The 25,459-nt window shown below is 36.4% G+C and overlaps 1 pseudogene; it reads left to right on the top strand.

Moving 5' to 3' along the window:
* Positions 1–25,459, top strand: part of LOC137235733 (protein serrate-like) — a 267,267-nt pseudogene that overhangs the window by 198,639 nt on the left and 43,169 nt on the right.

Here is a 25,459-nt window from a genome sequence, read left to right as displayed (position 1 = left end):
AGCAAAAAATGCATATGTTCTTCGAAGATCTAAGGAAGCCAAGACCAAGTTATCGTCGTATTTTCCTAGCAAAATCAGGGAAGGTAAGCATAAAAACACTTGATAATTCCAATACGAGGATGATGGCCCATATCGTAGGAGGGTCTTTACATTGTGTTGGGTCGCATAGGATTGGCACCCATTGTCGAAGTATCAATCAGCACTCATAAATTAGGACAAGTGGTCAAGTAATTCACAAGTTTTGAAGATAGCAAAGAAGCGGGTACCACATTTTACTATTCTGTATTATCCGCGATAAAGCTGAGGCTGATAAAAATGCTGGAGCCTTGTATACAACTTTCACCGGGTGTTTAAGCTGCATTTTGTTCAATGGAATAGTGGGTGTTATTTCAATTGTTCCAATGCATCAATCATCAATGTAGATCAAAATATTTATGAATGCCAGCCTTGTCCAGTAAATTTCAAGAGACAAGTACTCCCTAGAAAAAGGTTGGTTAGAGCCTCATTCCATACAGTCGGTATACAACTTTTGACGAGGGGCGCCAGCTTTACTGATGGATATTTCATCATCATCATTAGTTGCCCTTTGACACCCTGAGAAGTTGAAGCCATTTCGTAACAAGTCACGGCAGCTATCCCTGATTCATAATAACTGCCGCCCATTGGACGCAGCAAGGCACAACAAGCCTTTTTTTACCTGCCACTCTCAACTCAGTGGAGGTTTGCATCATTTCCTTCTTCCAAGACCATACCTGACTTTTCCCATTTAGCTACCATGATTAGATAGCATAGTAAACTATGTGGTTGTGTAGAGAACCACTTGGCAGCTATAGTAAATTAGAAAATGTTTGAGAGAAGGTCAACGGCAATGATGTCAATTGATATTGACATAATTACCATTATGCTTTCCTGAAAGGTTCGTAAGGTCAAATCATTTTTTTTCAAAGGGTCATAAGGTCAATTACTTCGTATCGCAAAAGTAGTTGAGATAAAGGAATTTTAAATTTTAAAATTAAGGGGTGACATAAAGTCACTGGCAATAACTTCAATTGACCTTATGACCACTTCAAATGATCACGAAAACAATTGAAGTTATGCCAATGTGAAATGGTCACAACGTCAAATTTCAAATGGTTACAATTAACATTATGCATTTCCGAAATTGCCCAATTTCAAAATGTTAACAACTGTTGGGTTACAGTTAAGTTCCCTGGATACAAACATATCTAACGATTTGCACTCTTAAATAAGTAGAACTTATTCTACTTAAAGTATAGAGGAAATTTTTTAAAGTCAATTTATAATTTCAATAGATTTTGAAGTGTTCATAACGTTAAACGACCTATTGTTGGTTGGCCTTATGTCACTCTACTCTTGATATATGTATTTTTTTTTTTATATTCGAATACATAGCTGGTTTCCGAAATAATAGTATGCAATGCTTCTTTTCCTTTATTTCGATTTTATTCTAATTTACTCGGAATTGAAAGTTGGATTAAAAACTTGTCAGGCGAAAATTACTTTTAATGAAAGGAACTTCTTTTCATAGAAGCTTTCATATATTTCTGCTAGTCTCAATAAGATAAAAATACGTTTATGTTCTTTTTTCGGAAATGTTCATATGGTCTCACGGAATTTACGTAAATAACCATAAAGTTAAATTTAAAGAGAACATTAAGTAAATTTACAGCTGTTGACCTTATTTTACCCCAGGACAATAGCAGCTGGACTATATTTTTCTATTCCAATCTGCAGCATTTGACAGTATTGTTGACAGCATTGTTTATTTAGCTACAAACTCCTCCAAAATGCCCCAACGTACGTCGGTCAGCCAAGCTCACCCAACATTGCATTGATTTATGTTTTATGCATTAAATCTTTTTCGCCTTTTTTTGCAAATTCTGCACAGCTTTTTTGGTTGTTGTTGTTCTTATGGCGAGTTATGTTCCTTCGATTAAATTGCATCTATTAGTCGCATTGACTTGAATGATCGGACTCAGCCCGCGCGATCAAGCGTACAATCTATGGCTGGGACTGTGAGGCTAGTAATTGGAAAAATTCGAAAAACTAAAAGAAAAAAGAAAAAAATGAACACTAAGTTATACGTACTTGCATACATACATACATAGTTAGCTTTGTTTTTGTCAGTTATGTCCGCGTAATGGTCAGTTCATGGTCCAAAATTAAATGAATGCAGCAAAATGGATTGAAATGAAAAGCGCGTAACTGCGTCTCAGTCGTTTGCTACATTTTATGGCGCAACGGCAGCATAAACACGAATTTGAATAAAAATGAGACCCTAATTTCAGTTGCATATATACAGATTTAATTATATGGAATTTAAGTGCACTTATTAGTACAATTTGTTCAATTAGTTATTTGGCAGGCTTTTGTAAACTGTCACATTGATTTAGGTTCTTTTTCTTTAAAATTTACTATGTAATTGTTGTTATGCTTTTCTAATCCATTTTTTTTATAATTTTCTTTGAAATAACGTTCATCCTCATAATGCCAAATCCCAAATGTATTTACCTTTCACTGCTGTGAATCTTGTTTTCATGACCCGCGTTCAAGTCTTAACTGCAATGTAGCATGTGAAAAAAAAACAACAATAAAAGTCGTACTAGTACAGCAGGCCGCCAAATAACACCTGTTACAATTACAAATCGCATGCTAATGGTCTGCGAGCTGAATTCATTTCTCTCGTTAATGCCTGCTGTTATTGGCAATCGAAATTTTATTACTTTTCGAAAGCTACATTAATGTTTGCTTGAATATATGATCGTACTAAAGACTTAGGAAACAAACTTGCATTGGCTATCAAATGTATGAATGTGAGTGCATATCATTTTCGTTCGTGCAAAATTTTGGTTTTATTTCAATTCATGTCATATGCTAGTGTTGTCAAACATTTTAAATTAATTTTATAAAATCAAAAATAAAGTCGACTTTAAATTAGAAATTGGTATGCTTTCACATACAATGCAAGCCTGCTTCATGCATATATTTAGTGGATTACCGCTTTTATTGTACTAATAAATCAATCTGTAACAGTGGCTAGGTAAGGAAAAGCATGTATAATGGTATTGATGTTGTTTCTGCAAGTGGAAAAAGACGTCGCTTCGACCAAGTCGAGTTGTATTAGAAAGCGTTTATATGCACCCACCGGCCGACATATGAGGGTAGTCACAGATGTGAATAAAGACTACTTCCTTGAGAAACTACAGAAAATAAGATCGCTGTCCCATCAGCACATAATAATCATGCCTGACGAATTCAACATCTTGTCATCAGATCTTCGAAAACAACCTTGATCAAATTATCGGCACTTGCTGTCCGTTTGTCGACTTGCAGTGCGAAAAAAAGATGTCACTATGCTGCTGTGTCTGAGTTCTCTACAATCTCATGCGGCTCTTTCTTTTCCTTAACTTGATTTCAGAAAACAAAATTCCAGAAACTAACTATTTATCTGCTTAATGGGGTTGTCTGTTATGTCTTCTTTATAGCATGCTAAATTAGCACCGCGAATGTTAGTCGATAGTCCAGGATATGTATCGAGAATTGATCCTTGTGCTGCTCCACGTGTTCATTTCATGGCCCTCGTGTTTTTGAGATTCCATTTATTAGTATGCGATGTCTGGGATAGCTTCTTAGAACGCCTTGTAGGTAGCAAGGGATTTGGGATCATCCACCCCAACTCCTCATCTTGCGCTATTGGAAGCGTGTTAACTCGGTATGCTTTGCGCACTAATGGGGATATTTTAAAACTCACTACAAGACTCTGAGGATGTAAGACTCCCTTCATTCTTTCAAGGGCTGCCCACTAAAATTCAAGCTTCACCAGTGCGCTCAATTTCCCTTGCTAGGGCCGCATTATCCATTATTTTGAGTAGGAGTGCGCACAACATGCATATCGCGTATCACACAAATGGGTGAGGCAACCATTTTCTGGTTTGCTGTGTCACACTTTTCTGCTATCCGTATTCCATGACACTGTCCGAGGATAGGTTGCCAAGTGTCTCTTCTACTCTCCTTCACTGTTCGGGGAATACTTGTATTACCAATGTACTGGAAATTCGGGCTTTTAACCCTCCATATTCTGTGAAGGTATTTGTGGAAGCAAGCGTGTCCGGTTAAAAATTTATTCAGGCACAAATTGACCTCTCCATATGGTCACTACAGCAATGGATTCAGTTCTAAAATTAGTTTCCTGGTCAACTTTTCAGCGGGATTACTGATCCGCTGTTATTCCTAATCGGACCGATTCTTTACGCGCCTGCGTGACAGACTATTCCTACTCGCTTCTGCTCCACTCTTGTAGTATATTGTTGTTTTCTTTACAGCGAGCAGATATATTTTTATTGTCCCTGCAACTATCTGGACAATTTCTGTGAAGACTGTCCAGTAAACTGAAGCAATTCGCAGCGCCCCCCTAAGTTGGACCTAGGTGGGAGCGGTTCGGTGTTTTCTGTGTATCATTGCTTCCGCTTAAATTCCAGCACCTTATACGAGTATATTCCACCGAGATATGGTGATAGCGTGCTCCACCTACGACACCGAAGATCTTGGGTTCAAGCCAAGGAAAAATCAACATCAAAATTTATAAATAAGTGTTTTCAATTAGATACAAGGTTTTCTGAGCGGGTTCGACCCTTGGCAGTGATTTGGCAAACACTCCGAGTATATTTCTACCATGAAAAACTCAGTGAAATTTCATATGTCTTGTCGTTCGGAGTCGGCATAAGACATGTAGGTCCCTTCCCGCCAGCTCGGCCGAAAAACTCTTTGGAGATCAACGCACCTAGCATTTATTTATTTTTTTATACGAGTATCGAATCCGTAGATGATCGTTGTTGATGGCTTTGGACCTTATGTGTTTGTCTTTTATCTCCTTTTATCTACTTTTCAGGTTCGCTATTGTCTGCGCATTCCTTTCGCAGGCTGCTCAAACGTACTCAGAAATAGTCAGTTTACTGGCTAGACTCACCACAAAGTATTTCGATGAGTTGGGTGTTTTTAGTTGCTGGTTCTCAAACATCATATTCCTTATAGTGCGTATCCGCCTCTTCATGAGGATACGCCTGAGTGTGCGTCTTCGATTGCACCAAGAGTACGTTTTGCATCTCCGCTATAGACTTCCTGGTTTTTTCATTATCTTTTTCTGTTTTATCTGTTTTAGTTTATTTAGAGTCTGATTCCTCTCCTATCCTACCAAACAGATGCATTCGCATAAAGTTGGGCTCTGTTTGAGTTGTGCTCCTTTTTGGTGTGTGGCTCGAAATGTACGTCTCTTATGGGGAAACGGATACGATTAGCCTGTATATTTTATCAAGATTTTTCAATGCGGTCCAACTTCCATAAAACTTATTAATTTCTTTAATTGAATTTAAGGAATTGAATCAAAAAGGTGCTATAAGAGGTTTTCGGAACTTTGCTGCAACACCTGAACTAGTATTTTATCAAAATTACTTTTGTCAAAATGGAGCCCCCTCCGTGTAACCCTTTTTAGTCAAACAATAACTAAATTCCTTTGAATATTTGAGTTAAGCTTATTTAGTTCTCAAGACTTCATTTATGTATGTGTAAATTTGCACACAACAATAAAAATGCAACAAATGACCTGCTCGCCGCCACTTATGACTAATTGCCCTGTTAATAATTGATATACGAATGTGCACTGTTGAGCTTTAGTGCAAGCGAGTACGGTTGTTAAACAATTTTACACAGTAAGAATTTGTTCCACCGCCATTTGAGCTGCGTTAACAAAATAAACAAACATGAAGTTTGTTTTTATAAATAACATTTGCACACACTTACTTATTTCATGCTCACAAATTCGAGCAACACGTCCGCTGCAGTTCAAATGTAATGCACCACTTACAATCACAAGGCATCTCACAAGCTTAAAGCACTAGCTATGAATATACGAATATACGCACCCATGTACATACGTGTGGCGGCAGCATCAAGATAAGCTATAACACAATTTGATTGTCGCGTTTCAAACTAACATTTAATAACAAATAATCTGAGGTGTGATACATTGCGTTGTGATGAGTTGAATGTAAACATATTCATTATGTTTAATAAATGTTGCTACTTTTGAGTTTAGATGTAAAGTAATTTTTTTTTCTGTGAAAAACTCTTTCCAACTATTATTTAGTAAATGCTTTGCATATACATACATTAGGCCGGGTCGATTTGTGGGGAGGCAAAAAAATCGTTTATTTAGAGTGCTCCAATCGAGTCCAAATGTATGACCGACCCCCACTAACTTTGGAGGCCCGACCCACCGATGCCTGTGGCACACCCGCTGGAACCCCCCTAGGGGTTCACCATACAAACATTTCAAAAAATCGCCGGTTTTGCACTTTACATGAAAAAATCAGCACAAACATATCCATACCAACTGAAAAGAGGTGAACCACTGCGTATACGTAACATTTTATTATTACGTATAAACAAATAAAAAAAATTGCAATAAAATAATTTGAAATGTTTGTATGGTGAACCCCCAGGGGGTGTGCCACTGGCATCGGTGGGTCGGGCCTCCAAAGTTAGTTGGGGTCGGTCATACATTTGGACTCGATTGGAGCACTCTAAATGGTTAAAGTGGGATTTTTCAAAATTTGCCCCTACCCAAAAGTTCGACCCAAATTGGGGGACACCAGAATTCGTTTTAGAGGTATGGTTCCTTCGGCAAAGTTTCTTATTTTGAACCCTAGAATACGATTTTCACAGAGCAATGAGCGTTTTTTAAATCGACCCTCCCTAACATACATATGTAATTAGTGTGCGTCTAAATTTGTTTTTTTTTTCCCTTAAATAGGCACACCATCGGCAATAGGTTTGTGTCTTGTATCTGACCTTAATAAAAGAAGCATCTGGTATTAGTGCTTTCTAGAGGCCCTTTTCAATCGGTTGTTTGCTTTTATAGTCAACAAACTTGGTAGTTAGTTGGCTTTTGTTAGATCTCATCGCAACTTGTTGGTCGAAAACCGCACTGTTCCCATCAGGGAGGTAAACCAACACAAATTTAAAAATAACCTTCGAAAAATAAAATGACAAAAATCAATGCGAAGTTTTAGAGACCTAATATTATACTTTGTTATACTAAAGTTGATTAGGCTACAAACCTTTATACTCAAAAAATTCGAAATAAAAATTTGGAAATTTTCGTAAAATTTTCGCGAATTATCAATTTTGTTCCAAAGCAATTTTGAGATTATTTTGCCTAGTTTCAGTTACAAAAGTTTTGTTCTCAAATTATCGAAAATAAATAAAAAAAATTAAAAAAATTTTAGGCACTTCATTTATATAAATGGACAAAAATCACCGAAAAATGTCTCCTTATATAAAGACATATTCTTACTAAACTTTGATTTTTATATTGTAACGAATTTCCCCTTATTTGCAACCTTCTAATAAGGTTCGAATCACTAAACTGTTGAATAAATAAATCCACTATTCAATAATGCAAAATGGCCTTTATTAAAGTACTTCACAATAACACATCTACTGCTCAACCGATAGTGTACTTAAATAAACTGATTCATGATTGCTCGGCTTGCGCTCTTTTATACTCTTCGATTTCCTCGTTCCATAGTTCTAGGAGTTTCTAGAATTTACCTAGTTACCAGCTATAAAATTATTACTACAGATGCACGTTTATAGCTTCTCATATGCGCGTGTATATGTGAGTGATACTTCCGTCGATGATTGCCTACTTTTGGGAGCATCTCAGATAAGATATATACAAGTGTTTCTGCGTTCCTCTTCGCTGCGTGTACGTACATATGTGTAGACATAATGACTGATTCGTTAATGTAGATACAAGTGACTGCTTGCCTTATTGTTGTTGTGGCTTTATTTACTTAGTATCAGATTAGTGATGTGAGTATCACTTAATGTCACTAATATTCGTCACAATATTTGGACATAGAAATTGCAAAAATATTTATGAGAAGTAAAAATATAAAAGTGGAGCGCACATTACTTGGATTGGAAAGTTGGTAGGAAAAGAGATATTATTAGTCAATCAATTGCGCTCAAAGTTTAGCAAGAATATGTCTTTGTATAAGGAGACATTTATAGCTCTTTATATATAGTCTTTATATAAGGAGACATTTTTCGCTGATTTTTGTCCATTTATATAAAAGAAGTGCTTAAATTTTTTTATTTTATTTTTATTTTCTCCATTTCTGATATTTTTCGGTGTCTTAACCTATCTGTAAAGTTTTCCGCTTGTAGCTCAATGAGAACTTACATAAAATTCAATCCCAAAATTCCCTCCGTTCCGTTTGATTTTCTTAAATATCTCAGTACGTGCGCCCCCTAGAGAAACTTTTTGTATTGTGTCATCGGCTGCCATCGACCTCTGAATTAAGTTGGAAATTTCAAGTCTCTAGCTCATCGAGAAGTTACTTAAAAGCTGGTTTCAAATAAGAATTATCTAATTATTTCGATTTCGATCCGTGCGCTATTTAATGGATTTTCTTTTTCCTTTTGTTGCATTGTCACGGTGTTCTAACCAATGTGAAAAGTTTCACGTTTGTAGCTCAATGGGAAGTTACTTAAAAATCGATCGCAATATTTGTATTAAAAGCGGACAAACATTCAACCTACCTAATATAAATGAAGTAAAGAAAAATTTCCTGGACTTCATATGGAAGTGCTTTTTCTTTGCATTTTCATATGAAATTCAGGCACTTTCATATCATTCGAATTTATCCTGGAGTGCTATGAAAATTATTACTAATATTCAAAGTGTGAATTTGTTTATGTCCCTAATTTTCAGGGCAAAACAAAAAAGTGCTCTAAGTGTATAGTGGTTGAGCAGCTGAAGTGAGAACTGAGAAACCCCTTTTCTGGGTAAGTAAATCGGTTAGTAAACGTGAGAATCGAATTTGTTTTAGTCTAAGTGTTAAATGAAATCTCTAGCTGGGACAGTTCAGTTTAATAATTTAATTGATTGAAACAAAATATGTGCTTTTATGATTCTAGGGTTTAGACGAGCCATAAACTTTTCATGGCAAGGAATTAAGGCGAATGCTATAAGGTAAAGGAATTCTCCAAACGACCACTAGCTTCGAGAAGAATTTTTCGTTTGATTAACTTGACGTGCTCTGGAAGCTGTTTAGCTAGCAGTATCTTTACCATAAAATGTATCTTGGTCTAGTAATCAGCACAAGAAGAAGAAATCTCTGGGATCTCCCTCCTTTCTTTGACGATCGTTGTGATCTGGTTAACTTGGAACCTAAGAAATTCCTGACGTTTGCTAAATCGATCTGTTGGTTGAGTAGGAGAGAGATCTACGTGGTATCATAATGGGACCTTTATGGGCCTATGTGCACTGGTGCTCGTATCGGTGGCCACTCTAACCTAACCTAACCTAACCTAATAATCGGTAAAAAGTCTATAGCCTCACCATTAAGTGGCTGCTTTACGGTAGTGGCCTCCTTCTCCGAGCAATGCACCAGGTATACGTATGGAACTGATAAAGAAAGAATCATGAAAACAACGAGCCTAAACACCATACCACTGAATATCAAAACAACACACTTCATTTCAATATTTTGTCGCTTACGTCCTTTTCGCTGTTATGCCTCGATACATCTTATGTACGAAAGCATATCAAGCGCACGCATTGCAACACTCAAGTTTATGTTTTCATTGTAGCCTTTATCTTCGCAATTGCTTGAACCTTTTTCTTAACCGCTTTTCCCTTTTTTGTAACACGTAAATTACATTTTTGTACGTATTATAAATTTACATACAAATATGAAGCTTTTGTTTTTTGCGCTTATGACAAATAAGAAGGTCTTGACAAGAAGGTGTTAAAAGCATTTTTACTTTATTATATATATTTTCATATAGTTGTTGTTATTTCGATATTTGCTTTATATCTGTGCACTTATTTGCTTATGGTCCACGGGTAGGTGTGTGCGTGTGTGTTAGTGATGATGATGCTAAATTGTATACCATTTAACATATCTTTGATGAACAAATATTTATGAATATGCATGTGTGTTCTGTGATTTACTCCAGAGTGTGCAAATAAGCAAAACAAATTATTTCTTCCGTTACTATTTGTGAAATTCCAATATTATTTTAAGACGGTTCGAGGGATAGTTTCTTATAACTGTGTTATTACTTCATGAATTTGTGGACATTTCGAAAAAGTGCTCAGAATTGCCTACGATAATAAAGATTGTTTGTGGGTCTTCTTCGGTAGTTTTTTTTTTAGAATTTTTTCATATTGATTTCCTTACCCTTAATGAATTAGATGGTAACTTATGCAGAATAATTTTGTTCTAATTTAGTATTAGTTTGAGGTGTTTCTGAAAAGACTTTGGCACCGTTCTTTAAGATATCTAGGATCTTTTCGAAATTGTGTCGATAATGCTTCGGGATGAGATCGAATATTTTCGGGATCAAATCGTGTTTGTATCGAGACCAGCTCTGGACTGCTTTCGATATTGTTTTATAGATTATTAAGTAAAAATTACAAATATATTGTTCCTTTGCACACTATGACTTAAATAGATAAAAGTTACAACCAACAAAAATTCATATAAATATCAATAAGAAATAAGGAATAAGCGGGTCTTATTGCAAAATCACTTCTCTCTTAAAAGTGTTCTGTAAAAAAGGCCTCGCTAAAGCTTGGATTTGCATGGCCTATCATCATGATAGCTTGACGCTTAACCGAAAACCGATTTTGGGCGATTCGTAACAAGTTAAGCCAGCTATCCCCGTTAACCGATAACTTACGCCAGTTGAGAGTATTCAAGTTTTTTCCACCTGTCTGTCCCAACCAAGAGGAGGTCCCTCCCTTTCTCTACTTCCAAACTGCGCACTTTGGACTAAAATATTTTATTGTGCGGAGCTGGCTTTGTGTTTTTTTCGCTACACTGTCTTCATATGTGTGCAAAGCTCATAAAGCTCATCAATTTACCTCCTTTAATACTCGCCATCTCATCTTCTCTCGACACCATCCATGATTCCGAGCCATATATCAGAACAGGTATGATTAGCGACTTGTAGTCCGTGATTTTTGTTCGTCGAGAGAGGACTTTATTTTTTAGTTGCTTTCTTAGTTCAAAAGAGTACTTGTTGACAAGGACAGGTTTTGTACGCATTTTGGTGTAACGAATCTACCTTATATAAAGTGCATATTTTTTGGCGGGTATTTTTAAATTTAATGGTAACAAGAAGTCTCTAGTTTGCTGCCGTACTCCATTAAATATTCGTAAGTGGCAGTCAGCCAGTAAATATGTATGAGATGTTTTGTGACACTGTAATATAATGGCAATTCCGCAAATAGCGAGGTGAATTATAATAAAAGAAAATTAGTTAATATTTACTCGAGATACTAAATAAATATATGAAATGTATATTAAAAATAATTTGAGTGCATACTAATAAAAAGACGGGCCCGTATCGTGTTGTACGATCACGGATGAAAAACCAATTTCACTCAAATGGTAAATATAAATCTGTCAAGCTTTTCATAAAAATGATAATATATTATGAATCTAGTAAGTACTTGCAGCCTATATTTTGTGTATTAACTCAGTCCTAATCACCATTTCAGTGCTAATGTGATTTAAAAAATGAGTTCGATCACAGATCGTATAACATTAGTTTTCAAGTTTATTTTTTAGGCTTATGTGCTTGTACCAATGTCGAAATAAATAAATATTTTACCCCTCGGAGTCAAAAAAGTGTCATAAAGGAAACCTGAATCTGAGCGCTTATACGCAATAATCGCTCAATTTAAGCCCTTTTCATACATTATGTGAGCTTAAATAGGGGTCCGATAAGACTCTTATTACGCACATAACTTCTTATATGACTCCTTTCGGAATCATTTATGTGCTTTACCTATATTAGGATTGGTCAAATAAGGGAGGATTTGGGATACATGGCATTAAAACTGGGGAAGCATATCACTAACATTGGTTAGGAAACTGAAATTTTTTGAGGTGCTCATAAAAGGAGATATACATAGAGTGCTCGATACACCAACCAGGGCATACGAAAAACATTTTTGTTGTTACAGTAAAAACGTCCACGCCAATTTAAATCAGGAACAGCAAGACACGTTACAAGCAATGCTTTTATTCAAATTTAATCCCTCAAGCATTCTGGGAGCACGCATACTTTAGGAATCCAATATGAGAAAAATATGAGCCTCAGAAATATGATCATAAAACAGTCTTTTATGACTCCGATATGATGAAAAATTTAAGTTTTTTACCAAGAGTGTTCAGCAAACACAGAAACTTCAGGATAGATGCTCATATTTTATTTTGGAAAAATCATGGCGGAACCATACAAGGTGGCAACACGGTGACATACCTTCAAACATAAATAAAACTTCCATTTACTTTGTTTTTGTAAATCGATGGACTAATGTCAAAATCGTACTGCGCTGGGAGTTTATGTATCAAATCATATTAAAAAAGTACAAATCAGCTGTCACCGTGTTGCCACCTTGTATAGTTCCGCCATGGGAAAAATTTTCATTCAAATAAATTTGAACATAAACGTATCTTCTTTTTCTCTTCCCTTTTTAAATTGATATGAACACTTTTTGGTCATAGACGCTTCGCACAATCATTTCGTAACTATACGCATGTTAACAATGTTTGTATGTATGTATATAAGTATTATGTACTTTCTTTGATTGCAACAACAAATTGATTCCGTTCTATATCCCGGTTGGTGTCTCAAGTCTTTGTATGTCTTCGGTAAGGCCTGAAGGCAGATGTCTTAGTTCAAGGACTTCCCAATATGCTGCAAATTATTGAGGGTCCCAAACTTAATTTATAAATTGGGACACAATTATGTTGAAATAATATTAGATTGAATATTATTGTGACCACCGTTAGTTTAACAACAGAGTATTCTTGTTAATGAGAAAGAAAGCTATTAACATTATTTCTCATAGTTAGCCAGCAAAGCCATTAGTTGATATAATTTTTTTTTAATTTCCTCAAAACTTTGCACTGTTTATACAATATAATCTCAGCTTGATTACGCTTAAAGAATTAAGACTACTTTTAATATGGATCTTTAATATTTTTAATTCATTTGCCCACATTTAAGAGAAATTGCAGAATTTTAATGGCTTATCATCTTTCTTTGCTCCAATTTGATTTTAGATTGCTCTTTGCTCATTTTGTGGGCTAGTAGGTAAAACGTTCCTTTTTTAACTCTAATCGAAATTAAGACATAAACACGAAATATAAAGGCTGAAAATTTCTTAGATTCAGGATTTTTAGAAAATAATGCGTATAAATATCAAATTTCATGCTTTAAGTTAGTTGAAGAAATAGCGTTGTTCTCCTAGTTGTGGGCTTGAAAATCACAGCAAAACTGCCTTAGTCCGATTACTTAATTTGACAATATTAGAGTAGCGTGTGGATCTACGGACTGATTAATGTTTACACACAAAATTCGCAATTATATTTTAGGATATGTAGAACTCATATATTCATATGTGAATAGAATTGAGGTAATAGAATTTAACAGATTATTTTATTGTTGATGATGCCGGGATGGACGCCTTTCCAAGCACCGTAAACTAAGTCTGTTTGAAGTTTTGAATTTTAATTTTGAAACATCAACATAAAACAGCATTTTTATACTCAACTGAGCAGAGCTCACAGAGTATATTAATTTTGTTCGCATAACGGTACCCCGTAACGACATAAACTAGTCGAGATAGATATAGACTTCTATATATCAAAATGATCTGGGCGAAAAAAGAAACTCATTAAGCCATGTCCGTCCGTCTATACGTAAGCACGATAATTTGTAAATTTTGAGCTATCTTAATGAAATTTGGTACGTAAGTTCCTGGGCACTCATCTCAGATCCCTATTTAAATTAACGAAATCGGACTATAATCATCCCCACTTTTTCAATATCGAAAATTTCGAAATAAAGAAATAGTGTGATAATTCATTACCAAGGAAGGATAAAGCGATCAAACTTGGTAGGTGGGTTGACCTTATGACGCAGTATAGAAAATTTGTAAAATTTTGGACAATGGGCGTGCCACCGTCTACTTTTAAAAGAAGATAATTTAAAAGTTTTTCAAGCTGTAATTTGGCAGTCGTTGAAGACATCATGATGAAATTTGGCAGAAACGTTTCATTTATGTGTTCTAAATAAAAAGTAGTAAAATCCGATGAAAAAATTGAATATCTTTACAGTCTATAAGTAAATTATATCAACATTCAAGTCAAACATTTGTCTCCACAGCTCTCAGCTGAGTATGTAATATTCGGTTACACCCGAACTTAGCCTTCCTTACTTGTTTCTTTCGTTGTTGGAAACAGTGCATATATACCTTTTTATGACCGTTTCAATTATAATACATTATTGAATGTTATGGGCTAGAATCCGAGCAGTACTTTATGATGGTACGTAAAGAGTAAAAGTACACTGTGAGTTGGAGAGAACTCGTTTTCAGTACCTTCCTTCTTAATGTTTAGAAATGTTATATATGCTTTAACCCACGTTATTTGTACACAAGGACGTTATCTCTTGCTGCATTGAGTATTATTAATAAATCTGTCGAATTTTAAGCAGTAAAGGTCTATCTATCGCGCCCCAATTACGGGGAATCCCAGGGAAGGTTGGAAAGGACGCAATTCCAAGTCACCTTCCTAAATTAGTGTTTCAATTTACATAGTACAAGAAAACTAGAAGTTTTCATTGCAACAAGATAACCACAGTATTTTTCAGAAAAGCCTTCGCGCAGATCACTTTTGCTAAACATATTTATAGTCCAGTATGTCTAAGCTATTTTTTGTTTGCACCTTAACATTAAGAGGTGACAAGAACCTTTAGTCAAGTTGCTGTAAATCTGGAATAGCTACATTTTTGGTTTCCTATAAATTATTGCTCTCTGTACAAAGTTTAAAATTTTATATTAATACTTCAATTCTCTGACAAAGGCCATAGTTTTTAGTCCCAGAAGTTATTCTTTACCCCTGAGGTTAAAATGCCGGTACAATATTTAGCAAAATGTTACATCAACATGAGAAACGTTCTGATACCATAGGGAAAATTGGTAGAAGGAAAACGGCGGAGCTTCTTTGCATAAGTACGAATTGTTAGTGGTTTAATAGGGTCCAATATCTCTTTAGGCACAAAAATCCAAAGATTTCAGGATTCTGTGAACATGGACGAAGGAGACCCTGTGACGTGCCGAAATATAAGTTTGTTCAGAAAAAGTTATCTGGATTCTGCCACCTTCCAAAAAAATAGCTTACTTACCTTGTTGCAAAATGATTGTTGTACAGTGTTATTAGTATATTTTTTTTTAATTGAAACAGTGTATTGAAGGTATCAAAATGAGTACGATTCTCAAGAGATGTGAATTAACGTTTCTGGACAGCCTAAGAGGTGCGTTGAATCTATTTCTTTAAGCAAGGAATATTTTTCCTATAAGCCTTGGGTTAACTTATATGAAATATTTATCTCCGGTTATGGAACATAGCTGGTTGTATATGTAAATAATAGCAGGGCTGAAGTAAGGACGAATATTAAGTCCTGCATCCCTTGGCAAGCCTTATGATCCTTTGAAACAATCCCCAAATGAAAACCTTAACGAAACTTTTACACAACGTTCTAAATAAAATATTGCAAGAAATCTGAAACTAAATAGAATACTCAAGAAGCAGTTCCAAAAATAAGGTTATCCTTTAAAGAATGTCAACTTTGTTCTTAAAGAAGTGCAAATAATTCCGATATATTATCAAAATGATTCTAAATACAATCGCGAAATGATCCATAAATTATCCGAAGATAATTATAATCGAACTGATCCTACAACATCCCTGAATTTATTGCTAAATGGTAATCGATTTCTCAAAAGAAAACCCGGAAACAATCCCTAAACTATCACCAGATATTGCTGCATTCATCTAAAAAACATTCCTGGAAATCTTATAACTAACACAAACTCATACCAAAAATAAACTCAAAATTTATCGGAATCATCCCGAAAGCCACATCGAAATAATATGGGGACAGTTCCGAACTGTTTTCTACATGAAAATGGCCACAAAACTATGCTATGAATTGTGCCCAGTTAATTCCGAAAACAATGCTTTAAGGACTTAGAAATAAATCCGTGGCTAGCAGAGCTATTGTTTACAAAGATAAAAATCTGAACATATCCCTTGAAAATGATCCCAGAAAGAGATGGGAATATATCCGGGAACAGTCCCCCAAATTTATACAGAAAACATTACCGGAATCGATCCTGAAAAGAATCTCAATAAATACTAAAGTAGTTTTGAAGTTCTTCTAAAATCGAAGTTATTCGGGAAGCAATCCCGAAGTGAACCCCAAAGAACCTTAAGATAGGCCCGAAATGAGAACGTGGGACTCCTCTCCTCAGAAAAAGCATGGCTGATAGATACTTCAAGACTATTTGCACTCTGGGAGCCAAAGTTCCCGTCCAGTCATTCTTGCAGTATGACCTCTAAGTTCATACAACTAAAGATATTGTATGTAGGTTGAAATTTTGTGATATTTTTACTGTAAATTTGTGTTTTTTCATACTGACTACGTACGTCATGTCTGCTCAAGGAAATAAAAAAAAAAACAAAAAAAACAAAAAAGTTCGTCTCTTAATTCTTTCATTTCGCCCATCGCGCACTTGAGTAAATTTCTCTACACAAAAAAATTTACATATCATAAATTGAAATCAAAGTAGAAAATGTTTATTTTAATTGTGTTACGCAACATTGTAAAACAAATGTAAATAAACGCATACTTGCTATAATAAAAATAAAAGCAAAAACAAAATTAAATAAAGGTAACACAAGGAGCGACTCAACACTTCAATCGCAGAAGTAGTAAAAAAAAAACTAGAAAAAGGAGCATAAATGCAACCATTCGATTTCAAATGATAAAAATATATCTTAGTGTAGAAATGCAGATACATGGTTATAACATACATACATATGTTTGTAAATATGTATGTAAGGAAAAGATGATGGTAAATCACTTGATTTGCAGCTTCCTAGCTGACTCAAGCAGAGATCTCACGGCTGCCACATCATTCAAGCATCATCACCCATACTAGGTTGGCAGGCATATGTAGATATTTAGGTTTACAGCGGCGAACAGGAAAATAGCAGTGGCAATTCTTATGAAATTTGGTAATTGAAAAGCTTTTTTTGTTTTGGATACTTTGGGAAAAACTTTCATGTATATTAGACTGGGTCGATTTATTAACCGATTTCGCGCCATCGATTTTTCGATAGGATTTGGGCTCAGGAAACAAAGTTCCACTACGCATACCCAAAAAAATAATTTTGGAGCCTGCGAAAAAAAGGGTGAAAGGGTAAATTTTTCGACCGAAAGACTCCCCAAAACCAAAAAACTGTTATTGCCAACGTTTTTGCAACAGTTTTTTCAAAAAAAGACTGTCCGCCTGCTCATTACCCTCAACACCCCTGTGGCCTGGGACCTAGGCCAACAGTATTACATTGTGTGCTCCTAGTTGATTTAGCTTTTCTACGCACTCAAGGACCAGTGCTGACTTTATTTCGAACGTCGATATTCTTTTAGGGCGACCTTACTGTCACTGAGTATGGCGATTGTTTCATTGGAGTATCAGCGCTGGAGGTTCAGGCCAGTGCACTGGCTTATGGCAAATGACTTCGCTTGAAAAATGCTCGGGTATGGTCCCAGAGGTACTGATATCTTGGCTCTGCATCCGAAGACTCCGGCTTTAATCCCCTCTGGCGTCTTCGAGCCATCAGTATACCATACTATCTTGTGCTCCCGTGGAATGCTTTCCAGTCTACTTTCCTTCCATGTACTCTTGTTTTATAATTCTAATTTATACTTTTTCTCCATAATTATCTGCCTGAGGATACCATCCCTCGGAAGTTGAGATATTGGGATCTTCTCCCTCAATTCTGCCATTTTCCGGGATGATATCTTTTGTCCAAGTCCTCCTTGGCGATATTCAGGAGGGTTCGCTTGGCTGACTGCTCTATCGGCATTTGCGCAAAGCTCCCGTAATTCACACACTCGTCCGTCGCTAAAGTTTTGTCAGCGCTTGGCTCATCGTCGCTCGAGTTATAGTTCTATATGTGTTTAATCCTAATTGTAAGGAATACTTATAGGCGTGCTATAGAAAGCTTAGCAACATTGGGTTTATGGCAGTGCTTTTATGAGCATTAAATTTTTTCGCAAACTATTAGTAAAAAAATAGATTTTTTTTAAATTTTTGCGAATGCTTTAAGATTTAAAAAAATGCCACTGCCGTTTTTCTGTTCGATGCTATAAATACATGTAAATATGTATGTACATAATGTTACAACATCAATAAAAGCAATAACACATACATATGTAAAACAAACTAGTAACATTAAAAAACTTCGTTGTATCTCTAGTTTGAATCAAAACAAATAAAATGAAAACTACAAATAGTAATCCATAGTAAAAAATCTTAACTCATTCTTTACATTTTCCACTCAACTGTTATCATTTCCTTGCATCTTTTTCAACCACAACAACAACAGATATCGACGAATGTGCTGGCGGTCCATGCGAACATGGTGGCACTTGCATCGACCTAATCGGCGGCTTTCGTTGTGAATGTCCTCCCGAAAGGACAGACGATGTATTTAAGTTGATATAAATGAATGCGAGGTCCTTTATACGACAACAAACAATTACAATAACAATAATGGCGCTGGAACGTTAGCTGATGCGATTTCGTCAGCGACTTCTTCAGCGGCGTTGATTGCCGCAATAAGTGCTGCCTCATCATCCACAGCTGCAACAGCGGCAGCCACAGCAGCGCTCCAATCACAAGAGCATCTGCAGGCAATGTCACGGTCATTAGAGCTGCGGGAGCAACATATAGCAGTACATTTGGTCCTTGCATCAATGCGCTACAGTGCGTCAATTTACCTGGGCCATTTTCATGTATTTGCTTAGAAGTTTGGTATAGGCCAACGTGTGCGGAAAATCTTGACGATTGTGTGGGACGATCCAAAAATGCCGCGACCTGTATTGATTTGGTTAATGATTATCATTGCGCATGCGCAAATGGTTTTACGGGTAAGTGATATAAAAATTTAATTAGTTAAATATTTAATAAAATGCAAGCGTTATTTGCCATGTTACTTAAATATCTTATTTAAAAAAATTGGATCATTAGTGCGAAATTTTTGAAGCTTGATTTAGTTCCGCATAACTTCACATAAGATGATGGTGAAAGCGTTGACGTAAAAGTTAAAAGTTAATAACAAGTACATACATACACATAGCAAGTAAAAAAAGTTGCAAAAGACCCTCATTATATTTAATGTGGAGAGGATCACGGAAAAAATTTTGCTTATTTTTTTAGAATCTTGTAATTACAACCGTTATAAGGTGGGTATCACCTCAACTAGGGGGGAATCTATCTTTTAGCATACCCAATCATTGCAGCGTCTTTCAGACGGAGGTGGCTGCTATTAACGAGGCCGTTGATGAACTGAGGAACGCTGTTCACAGCTATAACCAAATTTGTGTTTACTCTGAGAGCCAGGCTGCAATCAAAGCCCTTAGATCGGTCACATGTACGCTCAGAACAGTAGAGAAGTGCCGCAAATCTCTTATCGAGATCGCTGAGCAAGCTTCCCTTAGTATGGTATGTGAGCCTGAACTCTCGGATATACCGGGCAATGAGACGGCTGAAGAACTTGCAACAGGTGGCATATCCCTCGTCCTGGAAGGGTTTCAGCATGCCGCTCGCTACCTGTTAGCTCACTTTGAAAGGGATTTTCCATAGGGAAGGGGGTGTGAGAAGGAGCAATCTTGAATCCTGCTACCACACTAAGCTCATATGGCCTGAGGGGAACGCGAGAAGCGAGACGTACGAGAAGTCTCCTTCTGGAAGGGAGGACATACCTCTGAAGTTTGGACTTATAACCGGCCACGTAGTGGTCGGAAGGCATGCACGACGGCTGGGTGCTCCCTATAATGATTATTTAAAGAGGTGCAAAGACGAAGACGAGATAGAAACAGTCAAGTAATTTCTGTGCTATTGTCATGCGCTTTGTTACAAGAGGAAGATATCTCTGAGATCTCCCTTCTTTAATGATCTGTGTGATAGAGCTAAGTTGAAACCTAGGAAATTCCTGGCGTTTGTTGAATCGCCCTGTTGGTTTGAGTAGGGCAGGATCCACGTGATATCACAACGTGATCGTTATGGGCCTAGGTGCACTAGTGTTCGCACCGGTGGCCACTCTAACCTAACCTAACCTAATTATAGCCGTAATGACATTTATTATTGTGACTTGGTTGTTTGATATACAATTTTTAGAATCGATGTATCATCTCTTTTTGTCCTTGAAAGCTTTATAAATCACCCAATTTCCCTTTGAGTTTTACAATCATTTTTGTTTTTTATAAGTTTGTTGAAACAAGAACAATAGTTTAAAGAGCTACAACTAGTTTAAGGAAAGTACATCAGAGGAAAACATTAGAGGGAATTTAAGAATTTCTCAAGACCTAAATATTAAGAAAAAAATTTATAAAATTTAATTTAAAATAACCAAGTTACAATAATAAATAAAAACAATGATTAACAAAATCCAAAAAAAAATCTCTGAGACTCTTTTAACAAAATTATATAACGTTCAAATTTAGGAGCCGTATTTTGGAATTTTTTTAGACCCATTCCAATTGTCAGAATTTTACTAAACAGAGTCCACAAACTCAATGTGTATTGCCGGTGGGTTGGTGGCAGGATGCATAAATGGTGGAACATAATATACACGTGTATACGAATTGTTCCAATTTAATGGAAGGGGTCAGGTTTGCTGTTTAATGTGTCAATACGTAGTTCCTACAGGCTACAATTTCATTGCAATACTCTTTCAGGCAGAAATTATAGCTGTGAAGAAAGCAGGAGAAATTCCCGAACTGAGTAAGCACGCTGCAGTCACATCAATATATATATCGATAGTCAGGCGGCGATTTAGGCAATAATTTCACATAGTACTTCATCAAAGAGTGTTTCGGAATGCAAAGAAGCATTGGTAAAACTTCGCTAAAGCCAGACCATATATCTCTATTGACTTTTCGGTCATGAAGGGATAGAAGGTAACGAAAAGGCTGATGAGTTGGCAAAGCAGGGCGCAAAACTCGCTGAATCGACGATAAACGAGCCAGTTCGTTTGGGAGAAATCAAAAGGAGACATGAGTTGCATATAAACCATCAATCAAGAAAGTCGTGGACAGGAGCGCGGGGTTGCAAAATTTCTTCTTTCTTATCAGTTAGGACTCGTCAGTTGGAAGTGCGAGCTGCAGGAAGAAACGGTTGAGGACGTTCTTTGTTTCGTGTCCTGCGCTCACCAGGTAAAGGCTTCAGCCATTACAGGTGGCAGAATTGTCGGAAAAAGAGGCAGCAATTAAGCTAGACCCTAGAAAACTTCTAGTATTTGCCAAGAGAACGGAGTTATTCTATAATATACATAAGTCCTGGCACCTGGTCGGGGTTCTTCCGTTTGATTGTCAAACAAATTCTGGTAACACTATGAACACATTCAGTATATTTAAGGTCTTAATTGACTGGCCAGCTGAACCCAACCTAATCCCGACCTTATCTTGCTCATGAAATAATACATAATTCCAATATAATCTCAAAATAGTATCTAAAAAGATATGAAATAGTACTTAAAGTAATCCATAAATTTATGCAAAATGATTCCAAGAAATTCAAGCACACTCCAAATAATCACAAGTTTCCTTGCTTGCGCATTCATTTAGTTGAAAAACTAATAAAAAATAAAACAAATCATATAATTACTCTAATTCTAATACTTTCATTTTGTAAAATCTAAGTATCGAATGACACTGAAAACATGTTATTGACTTTTTTCGCCGGCAGTGCTTTTTTGGTACTACTCAAAGAACTGTGTAGCATGAGCGAGTGTGTACATACTTATAATACTTGTTTGGTGTATTTAAGCATTGGTGTTGTGTGCCACTTCTTTTGACTCGATTAGGTGTTGCGGATCAATGGCAGGCAACGGATCGCTTTGCTGTTTGATCGTCGCAGGTAGCATACACCACCACCTTTGGTAGACCCACAGCAGCACACACAAAACAACAAAAAAAAAACGAAATAACGGCGACAACTTCGAAAGCGCCAATATCACAAACTCTTCCCATCACCTTTGCCACACATTGTCGGTGGCATGAGTGTGAGATTGTGGCACATGCTGACTCAAAACATTCATAAGTATTTGTCCCTTATATATGTATGTATGTATGTATGTATGTATGAATATCTGACATATGAGTTCGATGCTTTAATGCCTTTTAACACTAATCGCATTACGAGCAATCATTTGTGATGAGAATATAAAAACATATAAAACACACGAATGATCATATATCGGTCAATATATATGTAGACAAACATACATATATCACCTTATGAGTACTATTATAACGAATCAAGCAACCAAGAAATCAAAATTTCGGAAAAAGACAAATAGAACTCACAAAAACCCAAACCAATGATGGCATGAAATATTTGTGGCAAGTTTTTGAGATTTTCTCACGTGTATTTTACTTGCATGCCCCTCCATTGGTGTTTTACTCCTTGCATTGTTTTTGTTAGAAAAGTTTATATTTACTCTCGTATTTCCTAAATTGTACAATTTTTTATTGCTTTAATTTTGTTTTTGTATTTATATTGTACCAAAATTCAAAATTAAAACTCATCATTATCTTTCTTTCGTTTTTTGGAAGCCTAATGAAATGTGAAAAGATTTATGTGGTACGAATGGATTTTATGTTGATCTGATGAACTGAATCGTTTGGGATTAGCTTACCCATTACCAGCAGCTTATATTGGGCACCTAGGATAACCGCGCTGAAGTTATAATTCTGGCAGGAAATGAATATAAATATTTTTGTTAATGAAAAAATGCGTCATTAGTGAGCCAAAAGGTTGAACTTTACTCTGCTTTGGTAAAACTTGGGCAAATGCTTCAAAACAAAGCTTTGAATGTACACATGTTTACTGGAGATGTTACCGGAGCTTCGGTTGCGATGCCGAAGCATAATGGAACTTGCGATAGATTTAGGCTTCGCATGCGCATTAGGCTTTCGCAACTATAACGGAACTTTATCCATGGAAAAATTTTAATTTTGAATGATGAAGTATTTTGAGAGATGAAGCATTAGATGAACCTGAAATGGCTCAGCTTATAGCATACATGTTCCTTTAATCGAACCATGACAACTGTATAGCGAACAGTAGCTCTGAGAGTAGCCTCCGATTATCGTATTGTATCAGGACAAGCCCTATGAGTGATAGCGTTTACTGCGATCATTTGAAGCCTGGTAGTTGTCTTAGCCCTATGCCTGGAAATTGCGTAGCATTCCATGAGGACATATTTTGCAGTCTCCGCTTACCGCTCATAGAAACAGAAAGTCTTTGAATGTATGCCAAATTTCTGCATATGGCTGTTGAGTCTACAATATCCTGTCAAAATAGCTGTTAGAATTCTTAGGTTGTTTTTCGAAATGCCCTATTCCTTCTCTCATTTCCCTCTCTTCTAACACCAAATGCCTCCTAATTTTTTGTGGGCCAACTGGTAGATGCGGCTCAGGACCGATCGGTCATGTAGACCTGCCTGTCTCGCCAGTCGATGCCGGCTGCTCATTGGCCTCAAGTTGAAGGCTCGGTCAACGCGCTGACTTATGGCACTGATAACTTAACTCTGGAAAACTTCAGCTCCAATCGCTTCTGATGTTTTCGAGCCATCTGACTTATCAAGAGCGCATGAAAGTCGATAGCATAGAGAGCTGGGACTAAATGTTCAGGTTGTGACAACAATGATGGGAAAAGGAACAACATGGTAGAAGGACTGCAAAACAAATCAGAGATATTGAAGCATGGTGCACAAGAAACTTTGGTGAGGTAAATTACTACACTACTCAAATGTTCTCTGGACTTATGTACTTCAAAAAATACCTGCACAAAAAAAAAGAGGCCGAAGATCCTTTGTATGTTTACGGCGTTGCAGACGAGGGCGAGCCTGATAACACTTTCTTCAAATTAGAGAACTGACAAATGCTCGGGGAAGAAGTCGATCAAATCACAGATAATAATGTTATAGCAAAAATTCTGAGTGACCTAGAAATGTGGCAACAAATTGGCAACTTCGTAAAAGCCGCACTCCGAGCAAATAAAGAGAAACTGAAGGGAAGAACGCCAGAAGGCTCTTAAAAACGAGAAATATGGAACGCCACCTTAAACTTTCCAGGCATAGACGACGGTTCCAAAAGGGGTGGTTTTTCGTATACGTATACATGCTTGATGGTGCATTAGGCATTTTCCATGGCAAAACTCAAAATAAAAACATGACGGATCGAAAACTGGTACTTCCCAACCATCCATTATGATTATTCAATCAAAGTGACATCTCGAACGAAAGGTTTCTGTTTTGATTACTATTATGTCCTTTCCTACAACAAACTTAAACAATAACAACCTATAAATTGGCTATGTATATGGAATATGGGGATTAGAAAAACGTCCTTTCCAACCTGCCAAAAATGAATCACTTCTTTGTGCCGCCGTTTACTACGTTCTTCTGAATTTTTCTATGGATTGTTTGCTTAAGTTTTCAGTGAAAGCAAAACTCAATATTTTTATTTGTTTTTTATAAGAACAATCAAGATAAACTTCGTCTTTGGCAATATGCCTTTTTGCTTTGGAACATTGCACCTTTCCAAAACATGCTAGTAGAAAAATAGTGGAACAACAACTAAAGTTGAATTTATATAAAAATCTGAAACAATTTACTATTTGCAAAATAACCAAAGTGTTAATTTAATATAAATATTTTGCACTGAATTGCAATGGATAACTAAAAAACTAACTCTGTTATGGCCGCAGAATTTATCTCACTTGGCAGCGTTGCTTCATATGGGACGTCTGTTATCAATATAGAAAAGGGATGTGCAATGTTCAAAGCCTCAGCCAAGGTACTATTTTCTTTACATAGAGCTAAGGCGTTTATTGCTTTCTCTAGCGCATATGCTGAATTACCAACACAGCCGTCATCAACTCAGTGTCGCCATTAGGGACAAAGCACCAAACTCATGTCTGACACACAAATATCATTCGACCCAATGGCGCATGTAACGCCAACAACTCACTGCTAACTAGCATAAAAGTTCGCTTAGTGTTTTGCGCTAACTCACTGGGTTAACACCGGCCTTGGCGTTGTCCTCATGGTGTCAACAAAATAAAAAATACGCAAATACCTAAGTTTACAGGTCTTTTAGCAGGATTGGAAACTATTATTACCAACCTTCAAATATGTTCACTTCAGGAATCACAGTTTGGAACTACTCGTTTCTGCGATGATCGCAATCTATGTCTCAATAAATTTATTTTGCT

Source organism: Eurosta solidaginis, unplaced genomic scaffold (genome assembly GCF_040869045.1).
Source record: "Eurosta solidaginis isolate ZX-2024a unplaced genomic scaffold, ASM4086904v1 ctg00000128.1, whole genome shotgun sequence".
Taxonomy (NCBI): Eukaryota; Metazoa; Arthropoda; class Insecta; order Diptera; family Tephritidae; genus Eurosta; species Eurosta solidaginis.
This window is presented reverse-complemented; position numbering and strand designations above follow the sequence as displayed.